Below are 18,118 nucleotides of genomic sequence, written 5' to 3' on the forward strand. Positions count from 1 at the left end.
CGCATTTATCCCCTATCCACAGGAACGAAAGTCCCCCGAAGTTCTCCATGAGAAAACTCGGACTTCCGTGGTCTGTATCGGCAGCTCCGTAGAAATGAATGGAGCACCGTTCGCGCTTGTGCGCATGCGTGACCATTTCTTCTTTTCATTTTTTATTGAGCTGCCGGACGCAGACCCCGGTAGTCCGAGGTTTCTGATGGAGAACTTCGGGGGACTTTACGTCCTCCGTTTTCCTTATCGCTGGGGGTCCCATCGATCACACGTACATACATGTCTTTTTGTGGGACAAATCATAGGCTACAGGCCGCTAGTTTTTTTGGGAGGGGTTTGGGGCTGTATGACGTTATCTACAGGGGGGGCTGTATGGTGCTATATACAAGGGGGCTGTATGGTGCTATATACAGGGGGGGCTGTATGGTGCTATATACAGGGGGGCTGTATGGTGCTATATACAGGGGGGCTGTGTGGCACTATATACAGGGGAGCTGTATGGCTCTATCTACAGGGGGGCTGTATGGAGCTATATACAGGGATGGGGCTGTATGGCGCTATCTACAGGGGGCTGTATGGCGCTATATACAAGGGGCTGTATGGTGCTATATACAGGGGGCTGTGTATGGCGATATCTACAGGGGGGCTGTATGGTGCTATCTACAGGGGGCGCTGTGTGGCGGAATCTACAGGGAGGCGCTATCTACAAAGGGGGTTGTGTGGTACCCAGGAGACGGGGGCCCCAGTCAAAAGTTTGCTATGTGGCCCAGTCTTTCCTAGTTTCGCTCCTGGCGCCACCCCCCTTTAAATAGCATCACCCCCCCCATTGATAGCTCCACACACTGCCCCCTGTAGATAGCCTCACACACCGCCCTGTACATAGTGCCACACAGCCCCCCCTATAGATAGCGCCACACAGCCCCCTTGTAGATACTGCCACACAGACCGCCTGTAGATAGTGCCACACAGACCCCCTGTAGACAGCGCCACACAGACCCCCTGTAAATAGTGCCACACAGAATCCCCTGTAGATAGCGCCACACAGAACCCCCTGTAAATAGTGCCACACCCCCCTATAGATAGCGCCACACAGCCCCCTGTAGATAGTGCCACACAGCCCCCCTGTAGACAGCGCCACACATAATCCCCTGTAAATAGTGCCACACCTCCCCTATAGATAGCGCCACGCAGCCCCCCTGTAGATAGTGCCACACAGCCCCCCTGTATATAGTGCCACACAGCCCCTCCCTGTAGATAGTGCCACACAGCCCCCCTTTTGATAGTGAAACACAGACCCCTGAAGAAAGAGCCACCCTACTGTAGATAGCCCCACACTTACCTGTCCCCGTTCCAGCGCCGTCCCCTTCTCCAATGATGCAGGCCTGGTCTCTTCCGACCAGGCTGCATCCAGTGGAGCGACGCAAGCAGTTCAGTGACTTCATCGCGCCGCCTCCATCACAAAAAATTGCTGAATGGTGGGGAAGACAACTGATGGTTCTCTTGACTTGCTAGTGATGTCAATTGTACCCGCGTTCAAAGGATGCTGATACAATTGAGTCCAGGGCCTTCAGTTTTGTTGCGGTTTTTGCAGCGATTCGCGGAAAAAATTAGACAAAACTGCGATGTGGTCCCGGGTGGCAGCCCATTACGGACCTATGGGGATCCGCAACTATTGCCATCTTGTCTCTTCCTGTAAATTTTACAGCCACAAATAAGTCTCCAGTACTAATGACATAGGTACAGATTGTAAAGGATCTGCCAGGCACTACGTCTGTGGATACTCCCAGGATTAATCAGTCGACACCTGAGGCCAGACCTCTTAGACTGACACCGGCTCCCACCAATCAGGGTGGCAGGCTCAGGAGTGGGAGAGCCTATCGCGGCCTGGTCAGTCGGAGGTAGCTCCGCCCCCTGTCCATTTATACCTGCCGTTTTCTCTTCCTCATTGCTTGTGATTCTTCCTGGTTTTCTGGCCCCACTGCTGCCTTGCTCCAGCCTGCTTCTGCCGTGCTTCTGCCTTGCTTCAGTTCCCGCTTATCCTGCTTCGCTCTGCCCCCGGCTTGCTTCCTGCTCCGTGCTCTGCGTTTGTATACTCCATTACATCCTGATCCTGACTGGCTCGTTCACCACCCCGTTTCCTCACGGTGTTCTGTGGCCTACTGCCCCTTCCCTTGCTTGTTCCCTGTTTGTATCCCTTTGCACTTAGTCAGCGTAGGGACCGCTGCCAAGTTGTACCCCGTCGTCTAGGGCGGGTCGTTGCAAGTAGGCAGGGACAGGGCGGTGGGTAGATTAGGGCTCACTTGTTCCCTTCACCTCCTTCCTGCCATAACACAGATAATACTGCTTCCTCGTTTCTCCCTGTAAATTATGTAGGCACAGATAGTACTGCCTCCCTGTCTATGATGTGGGCACATAAAGTACTGCCTACCTATTTCTGCCTGTAGATGATTTAGGCACTGATAGTGCTGCCTCCCTCTTTCTCCTTTTAAATGATATAGGCACAGATAGTACTGCCTTATTGTCTCTTTCTGTTAGTGATGTCGCCACAGATAGCACTGCCTCCCTGTCTCTATATGTAAGTGATATAGACAGAGATAGTACTGCCGCTCTGTCTCCACCTGTGTGATGGTCATGCTGCAGCCCCTCTCATTCATCCATTCATTCACAAAAAGAACTGAACAATAAAAGCAGGGAAACATGGCTGGAACTGAACTTTCAGGAACTGAATTTTTAGGAACTGAAAGAGGAATATTCCTAAAAAATATGTGGCTTTTGCTATAAATAAAAACAGGAGTTGCAATTAACAAGTAACTTTTGACCGTCAGAAATATATCCCAATTTTTCATCTTCCTGCCCATGAGCCCTCTGAGTTGTAAGTACTCGCCAGACAAAATGTGGTGATGTCAAATAAGGTGCACGGTTCATACATCATGTTTTTCTACGCAATTGCGCCATTCTCTGATATATGATATTGATACATGAATTTCTCGGTGTCATTCAACTCAACTGGATAGCGCTAGCACTAGAAGTAATAGCGAAAAAAGAAAACAACTCCGATCAATAAAACCTAAGAGGCACTTAAGGTCGCCGAGAGAGGATACTTCTGAGCACATCTAGTAGGAAGAAGAGCCATAGCGATGTGTGTGGTTTTCTACTAAAGTAGCTTGAAAGCTAAATTGCTTCTCTATATTAAGTAGCCATTTTAGTGTTCCGCTCTCCGGTTTCCATGGCAACAAGCAAATTTGTACATCTGAAGCTCTATTCACGGGTTCAATACCAAGATACAATGACAAAGCTCCATTCCCTGCCAGATTATTATGTGCACAGCCAGAGACAGCAATATGATTTACCTCCAAAATGCAGCAAGTTCAGAAGAAAAGACATAAGGGTCTGAGGTGTAATGTAAGAAAAAGCAGCATCATTATCGGTTTGATAACAAATTATTATATCACATGTGTACCGTAAACAGCATAAAAATAACTCTAGTGGGAGGTAGGAAGATCACATCCTACACATGCTATAATTCTGGATGCAAATATAGTGCTGCCTGCATTTAAAGAAATATTCCATGTTAGTATGCGACACCTTATATGTAATATTTATGGCCATTCTACCACACCTTCTTTCCCACAATGCCCTCTTCCCACTAGCCACATCAGGTCTCCCACCTTCCCAGTAGTCACAGCAGCACTACACCTCCCCAGTAGTCACTGCAACACCCCTCCCCACTTCCACAAAGCAGGCACCACCCGCTAGTCACATGAGGTCTCCCACCTTCCCAGTAATCACAGCAGCCCTACACCTTCTCAGTAGTCACTGCAGCACCCCCTACGTCTCCAGTAATCACAGCAGGCATCAGATATTAGTCACATAAAGTCTCCCACTTCTCCAGTAGTCACAGCAGGCACCACTAACTAGTAACATGAGATCTCCCACCTCCCCAGTAATACCAGCAGCCCCACACCTCCCCAGTAGTGATTGCAGCACCCCCACTTCCCCAGTAGTCTCAGCAGGCACCACCTACTGGTCAAATGAGGTCTCCCACCTCCCCAGTAATCACAGCAGTCCCACAACTCTCCAGTAGTCTCTACAGCACCCCCCACTTCCCTAGTAATCACAGCAGGTACCACATACTAGTCATATAAGGTCTCCCACTTCTCCAGTAGTCACTGCAGCACCCCCACTTCTCCAGTAGTCACAGAAGGCACCCCGCACTAGTCACATGATGTCTCCTACCTCCCCAGTAATCACAGCAGCCCCACATCTCCCCAGTAGTCACTTCAGCATCCACACTTCACCAGTAGTCTCAGCAGGCACCACCTACTAGTCACATGAGGTCTCCCACCTCCCCAGTAATAACAGCAGCCCCACACCTCCCCAATAGTCACTTCAGCACTTCCCACTTCTCTAGTAGTCACATCAAGCACCACCCACTAATCACATGAGGTCTCCCATCTTCCCAGTAATCACAGCAGCCCCATACCTCCCCTGTAGTAACCACCCATTAGTTACATGAGGTCTCCCACCTCCCCAGTAAATACAGCAGCCCCATACTTCCCTAGTAGTCATTGCAGCACCACCCGCACATCCCCAGTAGTCACAACAGTCAACACCGACTAGTCACATGAGGTTTTCCACATCCCCAGTAATCACGGCAGCCCACACTTTCCCAGTAGTCACTGCAGCACCCCTACTTCCCCAGTAGTCACAGCAGGTACCACCCACTAATTACATGAGGTCTCCCACCTCCCCAGTGATTTCATCAGCCCCCCCCTTTAACTTCCCTAGTAGTCACAGCAACGACCCTCAATTCCCCATTAGTAACAGCAGGATCACCTCTGCAGCAGGCAGAGGCCTCTACCAAACCTTTATTTTTCCAGTTGCCACAGCAAAACCTCCGCTCTCTCCATGTACTCACCTCCCACACAGTCTTGCATAGCGCCCTCTGCTGGTATAAAGCTACATATGAGCAGCCTATTGCCAGGTACTGTATGTAGCTCCAGCACTGTCATTATAAGCAGCTTGATTTTATGCCTGTCTGGAGTGACCGGAGAGATGGAATTTGATGCTGCCACTAAATGGGACGTAGCTGCAGTACCAGACACAGCCGTAAACAATGAAGGGAACGTGGCGCTGACAGGAGCACTGCAGCAACATCATAGTGCTGATCGGCGGGGTCTGCTTTGTTCACATCAATTTTTTTGGCCTACGCTTGACATACATGCTGGAAAAAGCTCCTGACGTATATATTAAATGAAGGCTGTGGCATCCGCCACCCACAGGCTATAATGGCACAGCTTATGAAAAACACATGATCTGAATGTTTAATTGATGCATCCGTCTCCCATAAGCTACCATGGTAAAAAAAAACTATACATTTTACATATACGTTGGTTTACTGGACTCTGCGGGATGGAATACCGTAGTCTACTACGCTATTCCATACTTTTTTTTTACAGCATACTCTTTTGGTTTCCGTTTGAGATCCCTATGGACACATTTAGCATGTACATTGGGAGCTTTCCCGTACACGTTAAATGTAAACAAAAAAAAAACGTGCTGTGAACAGGGCCTAACAATGTTTATGTGCCGGAAAACCCCTTTAATGCATGAAGTGATGGAAGAAAAATCTGGTCGCTAAGGCTGATTTTCTAGCCATGGTAATACCTAATACTTCCTGCTCCATTGCTGGGGACTGTCAGCTCACCACGTAAATAATGAGCGGAAAAAACTCTCACAAATTGACCTGCGGTTTTTTTTAAATCAGAATGTCAACTGTATTTGCGCAATCGCTGTTTTTGTGTTGCAGATTTTCCCCATTGAACTCAATGGGGAGGTAAAACCAGCAACAAGTAGCAGAGGTTGCATTTTTTTTGTGGCGGAAAAGCTGCGATTCTGCCGCAAATAAACGGAACTCATAAAAAAAAAATCTTATACTTACCCAGAATTCTGTGTTTTCTTCATCCAGACTGGACTCCTGGGATGACGTTTCATCCCATGTGACCGCTTCAGCCAATCACAGGCTGTAGCGGCGGTCCCATGGGATGAAACGTCATCCCAGGACGTCGGTCTGCAGGACGTGAGAGGGTAAGTATGTGTTTTTTTTTTTTTATACGTGCAGTTTTCCGCAGCGAACATTCCGGCCAAAAAACTGCACCACAATTACGGTCTGCAATTACGGACCCCTTCACTTCTAATGACCACGGACACCTTCCTGTATATTTGCAGGAAGGTGTCCAGGCAGTAGAAGTGTACCGCTAATTATGGAACATGTCCGTTCTTTTGCTTTTACGGGCTGTGCTCCCATATTTTGTACGGGAGCATGGACCGAAAATGCGAGTGGCTCACGATTACTGGCATGGCCATGTGCATGGGGCCTATCTGTTCACATCTAAGTTTGGGATTGTCTTTGTTCTGCTTCGTCATAGGAGCCACCAGATTCAGGGCCGGCCTTAGGGGTGTGTGACCTGTGCCATTGCACAGGGCGCATCACTCCAGCAGGTGGAAGGGGGTGCTGCGCTGGCTCCCTTCCCCCGCTTGTTTCAGAAGTGACCGGGCCCGGCGACTCAGCAGCCGCCATTCTACCCGGGTGCCTCTTCACTCAGTGGCATCACTACCACTGTAGCAGCCAAAGCGGCTGCTAGCGGCGACAGCGGGCATGAGGGCGCCCATGCCACCCGTCGGGACAGGCCTTCCCATGGCCGGCGGCACCGCTAGCAGCCGCTGCTACAGCGGTAGCGATGCCACTATAGCAGAGGAGGGAGGTACCTCCCTGCTCTGCTATCTGCTAACGCCACTGTAGCTCCCTGAAGGAGCGGAATCCCCATGTGGCCGGGGATTCCACTCCAAGACGGAGCGCTTGATGTCTCTGTCCATATATGGAGAGTGACATCAAGGGCATTTCCTGAAGCGGAATCCCCGTCCACAGTGTTGCCGACTCTGTGACCGGGAATTCAGACGACGGGCTTCTCCAGGAGTGGAATCACCGGTCACAGCGTCGGCAACGCCGTGGACGGGGATTCCGCTACAAGAGTTGCCCCTGATGTCACTGTCCATATATGGACAGAGACATCAAGCGGAGCGCTCCAGGAGAGAAATACCTGGCCTCCGCTCCTTCAGGGAGCTACAGTGGCGCTATCTACTGGAATAGGGGGGGGGTGCTATCTACAAGGGGGATGTGTGGCACTAACTATAAGGGGGCTGTGTGTCACTACCTACAAGGGGGCTGTGTGGCACTACCTTCAAAGGGGCTGTGTGTCACTACCTACAAGGGGGCTGTGTGGCACTACCTAATGGGGCTGTGTGGCACTACCTACAAGGGGGCTGTGTGGCACTACCTACAAGGAGGCTGCGTGGCACTATCTACAGGGGGCTATGTGGCACTACCTACAAGGGGGCTGTGTGGCACTATCTACAGGGGGAATCTGTGAGTGGCGGGCTGATGGTCATTTTAGTGAGAGTGGGGGGCTGATGGTCATTTTACTGTGAGTGCGGAGCTGATGGTCATTTTACTGTGAGTGGGGGGCTGATGGTCTTCAAGTGGTTTCCACCTCTGAGCTCCAATTGAAATCAATAGGAGGCAGAAAATACCTGCGGTGCTTGTTTGGTGCTTTTTTGCATTCGCTTTAACGGCTTCAATTCAAAATCTGCTCCAAAATTCTGAATTTTGAGGCAGATTTTTTTTGCCTTACAAAAAACGCTGTGTAGTTCTTGTTTTTAGCCGGTTCCTGTCTTTCTCAAAACAATTTTTGGTAGGTGTGCACTGAGGAAATTTTATTTTTCCAGTGGTGCCTTGAGTGAACTAGGCTAAAGGATCACGCCGGCCTACGCAAGGATCCCGTCGTGGAGCAGCTCAGTTCGTCGTGGGAACGGGGCCTAGGTGAGTAAAAGTTTTTTTGGGGGGAACTGTCTACATGGGGGGGGGGCTGTATGGTACGATCTACAAGGAGGAGGTGGGGGATTATGGCAATGCCTACAAGGAGGAGGTGGGGATTATGGAATTGTCTACAAGGAGGAGGTGGGGGATTATGGCACTGTCTACAGGGAGGCTGTATGGCACAATCTACAGGGGGTCACTATCTAAAAGTGGAGTGTGTGTGTGGCAGCCAGGGGAGGGGGCCACAAAGCGGGCATAATATTGTTTGGACACAGAGAGGGCAAAATACTATGTTCTTAAAGGAGTTATAATATAATATATTATTAAATATTATTTATTATACTGTATGGGGGGCGCTAAATCGGCATTATACTGTGTGGGGGCACTATGTAGGGCATTATACTGTGTGGGGGCACTATGTAGGGCATTATACTGTGGGGGGCATTAAAGTTTTTTTATGGGACATTTTTTTTATGATGGCGTGGGGCGCCTAAATATAATTTCGCACGGGGCGCCATCTATCCAAAAGGCCGTCCCTGACCAGATTCATGACAAAAACCAACAGCGCCCAGTGGAACTTTAATGGGGTCCGTTTGGCTTCCGTAGCTTTGTCCATTGTTTTGCCGGACAGAATAGCACAGCATGCTGCACTATTTTGTCAGTGAAAATTTACAGAATCTGTAATGGAGGCCCAAAGCAGAGCCTAAGATGCAGGTGTAAACAGAGCCTAAAGTGTTTTGAAGTGATATATAGATCTGGCGAAAAGTATGTGGACACCCCTATTAAATATTGGAGGTGCATAACAAAACCATACAACCATTCAATTCCAGTAGAATGGATCGTATTGCAGGGGTCAGTGATTTTCACCCTGACACTGTCACCTTTCCAGCAAGTCGATATGCCACCCAGGTTTTGAACATCAAGAAGAGGGAGTGAACCACAGTGCCCCCATAACATTAGCAGCCACATATAAAGATCTGTCATTTTCGTTTTTCTTCCTCGCCTTCCAAGAGCCATAACTTTTTTATTTTTCCGTCTACATAACCATATGAGGGCTTGTTTTTTTGCGGGACAAGTTTTAGTTTTTAATGAAACCATTTAATGTCCCATATAATGTACTGGGGAACTGGAAAAAATTATTCTGGGGTGCAATGGAAAAAAAACGGCGATAACAAATTTTGTCGTTTTACAAAGCAAAAAACATTTATTTGAAAAACTAATTGTTTTCGGTCGCCATATTCTGAGAGCCATAACTTTTTTAGTTTACCGTCGATGGAACGGTGTGATGTTTTTTGTTTTTTTTTGCAGGGTGTGCTGTAGTTTTATTGGTATAATTTTTTGGTACGTATGACTTTTTGCTCACTGTTTTTTTAGGGGAGCTAAGGTGACCAAAAAACAGAAATGCTGGCCTTTTTTATTTATTTTTTACGGTATTTATCTTGCGGGTTAAATAATGTTATATTATAATAGTTCAGACTTTTACGGATACCAATTATGTTTGTTTTTTTCTTATTAACATTACTTTAAGAAAAGTTATTTTTTTGAACGTCCAATATTTTTTATTTTAATGTACAGTACTTAAAACTTAAATGAACTTGTTTTATACTTTTGTTTTTTTTTAGTGCCACTACAGGACTTGAACAAGCGATTGTTTGAACAGGGCTTAAAGGGGTTGTCCACCTTTGATAAACAATTATGCAATACATTATACCTATATAATAAAGTATCTTTGTAATATACTTACCGTTTCAAAGCTGTAGATATTTTCTACTACCAAGTAGTGTTACGTGACTCTGCGAGTTTTGGACATTTTCTCTTCCGCTGTCCGGTCTTCTTCATTCTGTACTTCCGCACGAGCTCCTCTTCCGGTCCTCTGCTTGAACGGTGCGTCATCTGTGACGTCCCTGTCGTGGGCTCTTCCGAACGACGTTTTTATGAACTAGCGCCTGCGCGTTCCAACATATTTTTATTACAATCACGCATGCGCAGTAAAATCATAGTCCCTGCTGCCGGCGCATTACATGATGGGACACAAGAGGTGCATTCAGGGAACACAATGACCGGAAGAGCAACGGAACGAAGAAACAAAGGGAAAAAAACCTCAATATGTAAACATTGGAGCGTAATCGTAAATGAAAAAAGAAATAATTAGATAACGATATTCAGGGGATATTATTATATAAATATAGAAGCGTTGCAGTTAATAAAAAAAAAGTATTGGAAAACCCCTTTTAATAGAAGCAGAAAAATGGCATACCTGGGTGCCTTCATTAAGCCCCCAGGTTGCCATGGTAATCATCGGCACCCTGCAATTGTTTTGCAGGGATTGGGGGCCAATGGAGTAACAAAGGGGGCTCCCACGGCTTTCTAACGCTTTGGATGCCGCAGTCGCTATTGACCATCTAAGGGGTTAAATGTCTGGGATCAGAGTTATCTCCGATCCTGGTGGTTACAGTGAAATGTCAGCAGTAACATAGAGCCGACACTCGCTGAGTATTGAAGGGGCTCAGCCCATGAACCCACTCCATGCTCCCCTTCCACCGACTATGATGTACAGTTACGTCAAATGTCAATAAGGGGTTAAAGAAGTATTCCCATCTCGGCAATCCTTTTTAATCTGATAGATAATGTAAATATATTTACTTTATGAAATACATTTATTTTTCAAAAATGTACTGTTTTCCAGATGAAGGTTCCACTCCACCCAGGCTCCTTTTTATTGTTTGGCAGCCATTGTCTATGGTTACGACCCCCGCGGCAGTCTAGCAGCGGTGGCTGCACCGGCGCTGTTCTAGCATCTTTTTACATGGCCGGGAACTCGGGTGTGCGCAGGCTGGATCATGCGCAGCAGGTTCCTGCCCGGCCACCTCACTGCAACTCTATTCAAATCTATAAGACGGCTCCCGAGCATGCGCAGTAGCCCGGGAGCCATTCTATAGTGCCGTATAGGGCTCATAGCTACCGAGCCCAGATGAAGGAAGCCACTGTTGAAGGTAATTGGGAGAAACGATAGGGATCGTGGCAACCACGCTGGTTGTCACAAGTAGGCAGCGTTTCCCAAAGCGTACAGAAGCATCGGGAGCGCGCATGGTGGAGAGTGAGTGACAGGGGAATCGTACCGCCCACAAATGGTCCTGATCGCGGGAACGTAGAGCGGCCAAGAAACGCTATAATAACAGAAATCGCGGTAAGAAAATTGAATTGACAACGCCAGGAGATTCCGTTTTTATTATGCAGTTGAGCTAGCCCCCCCCCCAAAAAAAAGCGCCAAGATGGGAATAACCCTTTAAAAGCAATCACGGAGATATCATTGTACTGTATGGGAGAGCGTTTGTCCCCATAGTGTTCATCCGTCGGCACCACATCCCGTTACACGAAGAAAAAAAAGCCAAGCGGAGCCAACTGGTTACAAAGTCGCACGGTGCTTTCCTATTGCTGTGACTTTGTTTCAGTGATCGTTGGGGGGGTCACATCCTATCGATATGCCATCAATGACTAAAGGCTCTTTCACACAGGCCTTGTATAAGGGCCGACGATCGTCAAAGGCAACGATCACCGAAACGAAGTCGCAGCAGCAAGTGAAAAGCACCGTGCGACTTTGTCTCCAGTTGGAGGGAATTCAGGGATTGCGCGTTGGGCCGTCTATAATGGGTTAATCATGCCATGCAGCCTCCGCAAAAAGCGGAGCAAAGCCAACAGTAGACAGCGGTTTCTACTAAGGCCCAGACAAGCCATAATGATGTGAAAGTCGCCGTCATACGAAAGTCCCATTACAACTATGGCCGGTTATCAAGGTCAAGATCCACCTGATAGACTCTGGGGTTATTTATCAAATGATCTGACGTGCGACATGTCTGATATTTTGGGAAAAAGATGGATAAAAGGGCGTGAAATAAACAACTCGGCGCCACATTTATTATGGACTAGAACATTCTCTTGGCACAAGATACAAGCGGCAGAGGTGTAAAGGGGAGGGCGTCTGCTACGTTGCGCCAAACATGTAAGGCAGCGCCATAGCTTGAAAAAAACGAAGAAACAAAGAAAACTTTATTTGTATTGAACCACAGTAGAACTACAAGTCCCAGCAGCGTTGGAGAAGAGCTGCACAGCCACAGCCTGCCTATACAGTTGCACAATCATGATTCACTGCGCCCTGAGGACCTGACCGTAAACCCGAACACCCTATTAATATCGATCCCGCCAGTATATTGACGCCCGGTACACGCATTATTGTCAGCTCTCTCTCCGTGATGTTATAATCGAGCACTCAACCATCTGCAATGAGACAGGCGAGCGCATTATTATCGCCCCTGCTGTGACCCCCCCCCCTCTCACCGACCTAGTGGTCCAGCCCATTTCTGGTCGCCTCATGCTGCCCCCTGCTCTCCCCCCCCCCCCCTCGAGACCGCCTGTGGATCCGCCCGGAAGTACCGCCATTTTGGATCTTCTGCGCGTAGAGAGAAGGCGAGAGGAGCGTGTGACCCGGAGGCTGCGTGTGGTAAGTGACGGTGTATAACGGCCGGATGGCTGTCGGGGAGCCTCTCGTCCGATTTACGGTGGATTGTTTATGTTCGTGTAACGTCTACCGGGATGTTTACATAAAACCTTTAGCTCGGGTAACGGGACCCTAGCGGCCGCCCCACCCCTGCTCTCCCGGGCTCGGTGTCGTAGCGCCATAATTGGGCCCTCAGGCCTTATATTTTTGTGGTATTCGATTCTCCGTCCTGTTCCTTGGTCGGCCACATAACGGCGCTGTGGTCTCCTCCCTCTTCCCGCTACACGGTGATCACTTTCCCGCTGCAGCCTCCGGGCAGGTTTGAGGCACTGGGGACGTTGAGATATTAAGTCCAGGTGCCAATCTGTTTCTATACATCAGGTGCTGGCCCCCTTCCCATATGTAGATGGGGGTCATATAGACCTGTACACCCCAGGGGCCACTCTGCCCTCTTCGGGCCACCTGAAGGCCCTAATTCATAGAACCACCAATGCAATTTTATTGTAGAAATTGGTCACGATTTCATTGCGCCAATCTGAAAATGACGCTAATATTCCCGTTGCGTCTGGCAGAACTTATGCGTGAGAGAAATATCGCCAGATTTCGGCTAGTTATTTAGCTCTAATGTCTGATAGTTGATCATTTAGTCACCATATTATCGGTTACTTCCCGGATGATCCAGTTTTATTGCGCGATCTCTCCGTAGAAACCAATGAGATTGTTGTATCACAGGCCGGTGATTTCCGTGCTCGAACCTCCTGGCATCGTGTGGCGCGATCAGCTGGTCATAGTGACCAGGAGACTGGAGGGAAGGAGGATCCCACAGGTTCTAGTTTATTAGGAAAAACACAGACTAAGGAGTCATGTACTATTAGAATATAATTTGCCAAGGGCATAGAAAAATAAATGTTATTAGACAATACAGATTACATATAGATTAAAAGGTAGACTACAAATCGGACAACTGTATACCTCCAATAGCGTAGGAGGACAATAGGAAACCACTAGTGTATAGCACAAAGAGGAAGAAAAAACTTCCAGCAGAAGAGGCTGTGTGAACTGTTCTAAGGCAGAAGTCAGATAGTAATGTATAACGCAAAGTAAGGTATCGGAGTAGATCGTACCACAGGTACAATCAATCTCATAATAGTGTTAATATGAAACAGAGTAAGAGATGAGTACTGTCAGTTACATAAGCCATATTTGCATATATACAGGGCGTCAATCATTGGGTACAAAATATCTAAGCCTCAGTGAAGCGCACAGATCGTCCCAGAATGTAGGTATAAAAAACGAGTGAGTTCTATAGTGCACAACAAGTAGCGTTACTAACCCATGTGGTTCCTATGATCCAGTAACTTTCCAGGTATAGAGAGACCCCAACGCGCGTTTCGCTTGGATGGCTTTTTCCACGCGAAACTCGCGTTGGGGTCTCTCTATACCTGGAAAGTTACTGGATCATAGGAACCACATGGGTAAGTAACGCTACTTGTTGTGCCCTATAGAACTCACTCGTTTTTTATACCTACATTCTGGGACGATCTGTGCGCTTCACTGAGGCTTAGATATTTTGTACCCAATGATTGACGCCCTGTATATATGCAAATATGGCTTATGTAACTGACAGTACTCATCTCTTACTCTGTTTCATATTAACACTATTATGAGATTGATTGTACCTGTGGTACGATCTACTCCGATACCTTACTTTGCGTTATACATTACTATCTGACTTCGGCCTTAGAACAGTTCACACAGCCTCTTCTGCTGGAAGTTTTTTCTTCCTCTTTGTGCTATACACTAGTGGTTTCCTATTGTCCTCCTACGCTATTGGAGGTATACAGTTGTCCGATTTGTAGTCTACCTTTTAATCTATATGTAATCTGTATTGTCTAATAACATTTATTTTTCTATGCCCTTGGCAAATTATATTCTAAGGGTATGTGCACACACACTAATTACGTCCGTAATTGACGGACGTATTTCGGCCGCAAGTACCGGACCGAACACAGTGCAGGGAGCCAGGCTCCTAGCATCATACTTGTGTACGATGCTAGGAGTCCCTGCCTCGCTGCAGGACAACTGTCCCGTACTGTAATCATGTTTTCAGTACGGGACAGTAGTTCCACGGGTAGGCAGGCACTCCTAGAGTCGTACATAAGTATGATGCTAGGAGCCCGGCTCCCTGCACTGTGTTCGGTCCGGGACTTGCGGCCGAAATACGTCCGTCAATTAGGGACGTAATTAGTGTATGTGCACATACCCTAATAGTACATGACTCCTTAGTCTCTGTTTTTCCTAATGTGTTTTGGAGTTTCTATTCTGACATTGGGGAGGTCTAAATCCGCACTCGCTGGTGACCTAGCCCGTATAATAATTTTCCCTGTGAGACATATGTTTATACTAGGTTCTAGTTTATTGATCGGAGATAAGTGGCACCAGATGTTTGGCAGCTGCTTATCTCTCTAGAAATATCATCAGCTGAATAAACAGATGGGCGATGGAGTGGATGTGTATAAAGTGGATCTGTCATATGGAAGCATTGTATAGGGACAGGTTTTCTTGTGGTTCTACCAGAAACAATAGTGCAGCATGCTGTGTTAATGTTTCTGGTCATTTCTGCCGGATCTGCGACAGAGGCCCCTAACGTAGCCGTCAACAGGCCCTCAACTGATGTGTGTGAGAGCCCTAAAGGCTTATTCCCGTTTTAAAAAGTTATATAAAACATCACTTCATGTTCGGTGAGGGTTTGACCTTTGGGGCTCCCACTGATCCTAAAAACAGAGGCCCCTTCAGTAGTTTCTCTCCATGTATGTGCAGTGCTATAGGGGATTTAAGTTTTGTTCAGCAGAACCTCGGGAGGTCTGAGGATATCGCCCATAATGCCATCACTAAAATACACCCGTATTATGGCCTAAGAGGAGTTAAAATCGGTCTAGTGACTGCTCCCGGTGCAGGGCTGATTATCTGCCTCCCCCTGAAGCCATTTTTGCATATTCCGATCAGCGATGGTGGATTATGACATTGTACAGACTTCCTCATTTTGGTTATGTCATCAGCTACTTCAGGCAAAACCCTTTTACATTTCTTCTCCATTTTCGCCCTTTCTGCTTCAGAATCTCCGCTTCTAGCAAAAAGCATAAGGATTCCTTGCAGCTTATCGGAGATTTTTGTGACCATTTCCCCATTTTGCATGGCAGATCCTAAAAAGTACTGACCCCCTCCTCCCTGCAGACAGCTGTTTTTGTGCATCACACCCCTCCTGCATCTCCCTGTGTTTCTTTGCTCCTATAATGGCCGTGTCGGTGCTGTGTTCCCGTCCTGTCGTACTGATAAGCTGGGAACGCTGCAGAAAGGCAGAAGTAACGAGGAAACACATGACTTCCCTGCAACTGTGGAAAGTCGAGCTGAATATTTGCCAGATGTTGTATTGCTGGAGTTGTAGAACAACATATGTAGTTGTTTAAATGTCTGGGATTCGCACGAAGTTCTACATGTATGAAAAAAATGAAATAACAAGCCAACATTTGCTGTGTACAGTCTGTTTTTCCCTGTTATCAGCCTGGTGGGAGGCTAAATTGTAGTGTGAGATCTTTTCTGAAACGTTACTTATGTGGTTGATATTAAAAGCGATGAATTTTATTGCTTTGCAATGTCATAAACTACTTTTGTTTTATTTTATTAAACGTTCGTAGGCACCATTTTGAATATCAGGAGCTCCCAAACTCCAGGCGGCTGGTTGTCCTTTCACAAGACAGAGAACGTTAATGTAAGTTTTTAGTTTTTTTTTCGTTAGACTACCATCTCAGTTTTTTTTAAAAAAAATTTTCACCACCCTTCCCTTTTTGAAACTCTCATCGGCACTGTTGCCCATTGTTTTCCAGCATGCTACAAAGCTGGAGAAGAGTTTTGTGATTTTCCTTTCCAGTGAATCTTCTATATGACAACATTACATCAGATGTACAATGCAGTCCAGGGTTAATTCCTAATCTAAGTCTTCTGTGTACTAAACTGGTTGTGGACATTAGATATTGACTTGCGTCTTGACTGAATTAAACGTGTATGGAGAGAGGAGGGGCGAGTGGCTGATGGAGAGCAAAAAAAAAAACCATCCTCTTCTGCCTCCGCAATGGACGGCAAACCTGCATCCCAACGCTTGAGCTGCGCAACATTTTCCTACTCCAAAAGAAGTGAATGGAAAACAATAAAATATTACTATTCACTTCATTTGGAGTGAGATTGTCACCAAAGTTTGTCAACTTCAGCTTTTAGTCTGAACATATATTACACAGCGGCTGCAGATGAAATGTGGTGTGACATGGCGCCCATTAAAGAGGTTGGCCGACCATGTAATACATGGCTACACTAAGCCTGCCAGAGCCACTTTGGCTCATGGGGGGGAGGTTTACCTACCTCTTTGATGTCCGTATGCCCTATTAGGATACATGGATGGGGGTCTTGGCCCTTTTCAGTTGAGTACAACTAGAGGCATCCCTATAGGTGCAAGACTTTGGATATTGTTTTTAGGCAGGTATCTGTCTCCATCTGACCTCCGCTTTGAAATAATTTTAAATATTTTATTATTGGTATGAATCCTTCAATGTTAAAGGGTAACTAAACTTTTGAGATACTTTGAACATGTCAGTGACATGTCGGACATTTTGATCGGTGGGGATCCGAGCATTGAGACCCCAACTGATAGATAAAACGAAGCGGTGGAAGCCCACAGGTGAGAGCTGTGTCGCTACGTTTCTGATCGGCTTTCCTCGAAGCGGTGTCCAGGCTCAATAGAAAGTCTATGAGCCTGTACACCGCTCACTCGGCTTTCCAAGAAAAGCAAATGAGAAATTAAGCACAGCGTTTACCGGAGAGCTTCTGTCGCCTTGTTTTAGCGATCGGTGGGGCGTCTCAGTGCTTGGCCCTCCACCGATCGAAACTTCTGACATGTTAAAAGTTTAGTTACCCTTAAGTATATATATAAAAAAAAAAAAAAGTATTTAGCCAGTGGTTATCGTGTGGCTGTATAGCTGAAACATTTGAAAGATATGGCTTCTGCTAATGTACATGACCAGTGGTTTTACTCATTGGGATCCAATTACGACGGAGACATTGAGGAAGTGATAGATTTAACGCCCATAGATTCCTATGGTGTGTGGTGCTGGGTGTCTCGCTCTCCTATTACGCTCACAGGTCACTGACTAGAGAATAGTTGGGCCGCTGTACAGAATGTTTTCACATAACTCACAAAAGTGCCCTAAATCTCCATGTTCTATTCCTGACGTCTAAAAATCATCTATATTTATGCCAGTACATTTAGTGGGTGACCAGGATCCGGCCTAATATTGCAATTCTTTATTTCGGTCCTTTTGTAGTTGGTGTGATTAGGACGCTGTATGTAATCCAAGCTTTTATACTGAGATCAGTGATGCGGGAGATCCTTCCTTTGGCATGAAGGTCACAACTCAAATTTGCTTTTAAAATCTTTAATGTTTAATGTGTGCATTATTTTTTAATGTTGCTCAGCGTCTGTAAATTGGCAGACCCGTTGCTATTAAGCATTGTGTAAGAATAATGCTGGCCAAACTCATAAGACGACAGTCGGGACAGCTATCTCATGTGGATCCCCAAAAGTATACACGTTTGTATTGGCCAAGCATGCATGTATATTTCAAAAGGGAGAGTAGGGATTAGGTGTCTGGCAGTGGCTTATCTTCCTTGGAAATAAAGGATAGGTTGTGTGGGATTTCAACTTATCC

General features: G+C 46.7%; 1 protein-coding gene across 8 annotated transcripts in view; it reads left to right on the top strand.

Moving 5' to 3' along the window:
- The first annotated feature begins 12,280 nt into the window (after positions 1–12,280).
- CELF1 (CUGBP Elav-like family member 1) overlaps positions 12,281–18,118 on the top strand; it is a 30,502-nt gene continuing 24,664 nt past the window's right edge. For 5 of the 8 annotated variants that reach the window (XM_075837811.1, XM_075837817.1, XM_075837819.1 and 2 more), the window contains exons 1-2: positions 12,281–12,365; positions 16,058–16,131. The gene's annotated coding sequence lies outside the window, so the exon portion shown is untranslated. The other 3 variants (XM_075837812.1, XM_075837814.1, XM_075837815.1) reach the window with 3 other exon arrangements.

Source organism: Rhinoderma darwinii, chromosome 9 (genome assembly GCF_050947455.1).
Source record: "Rhinoderma darwinii isolate aRhiDar2 chromosome 9, aRhiDar2.hap1, whole genome shotgun sequence".
NCBI lineage: Eukaryota > Metazoa > Chordata > Amphibia > Anura > Rhinodermatidae > Rhinoderma > Rhinoderma darwinii.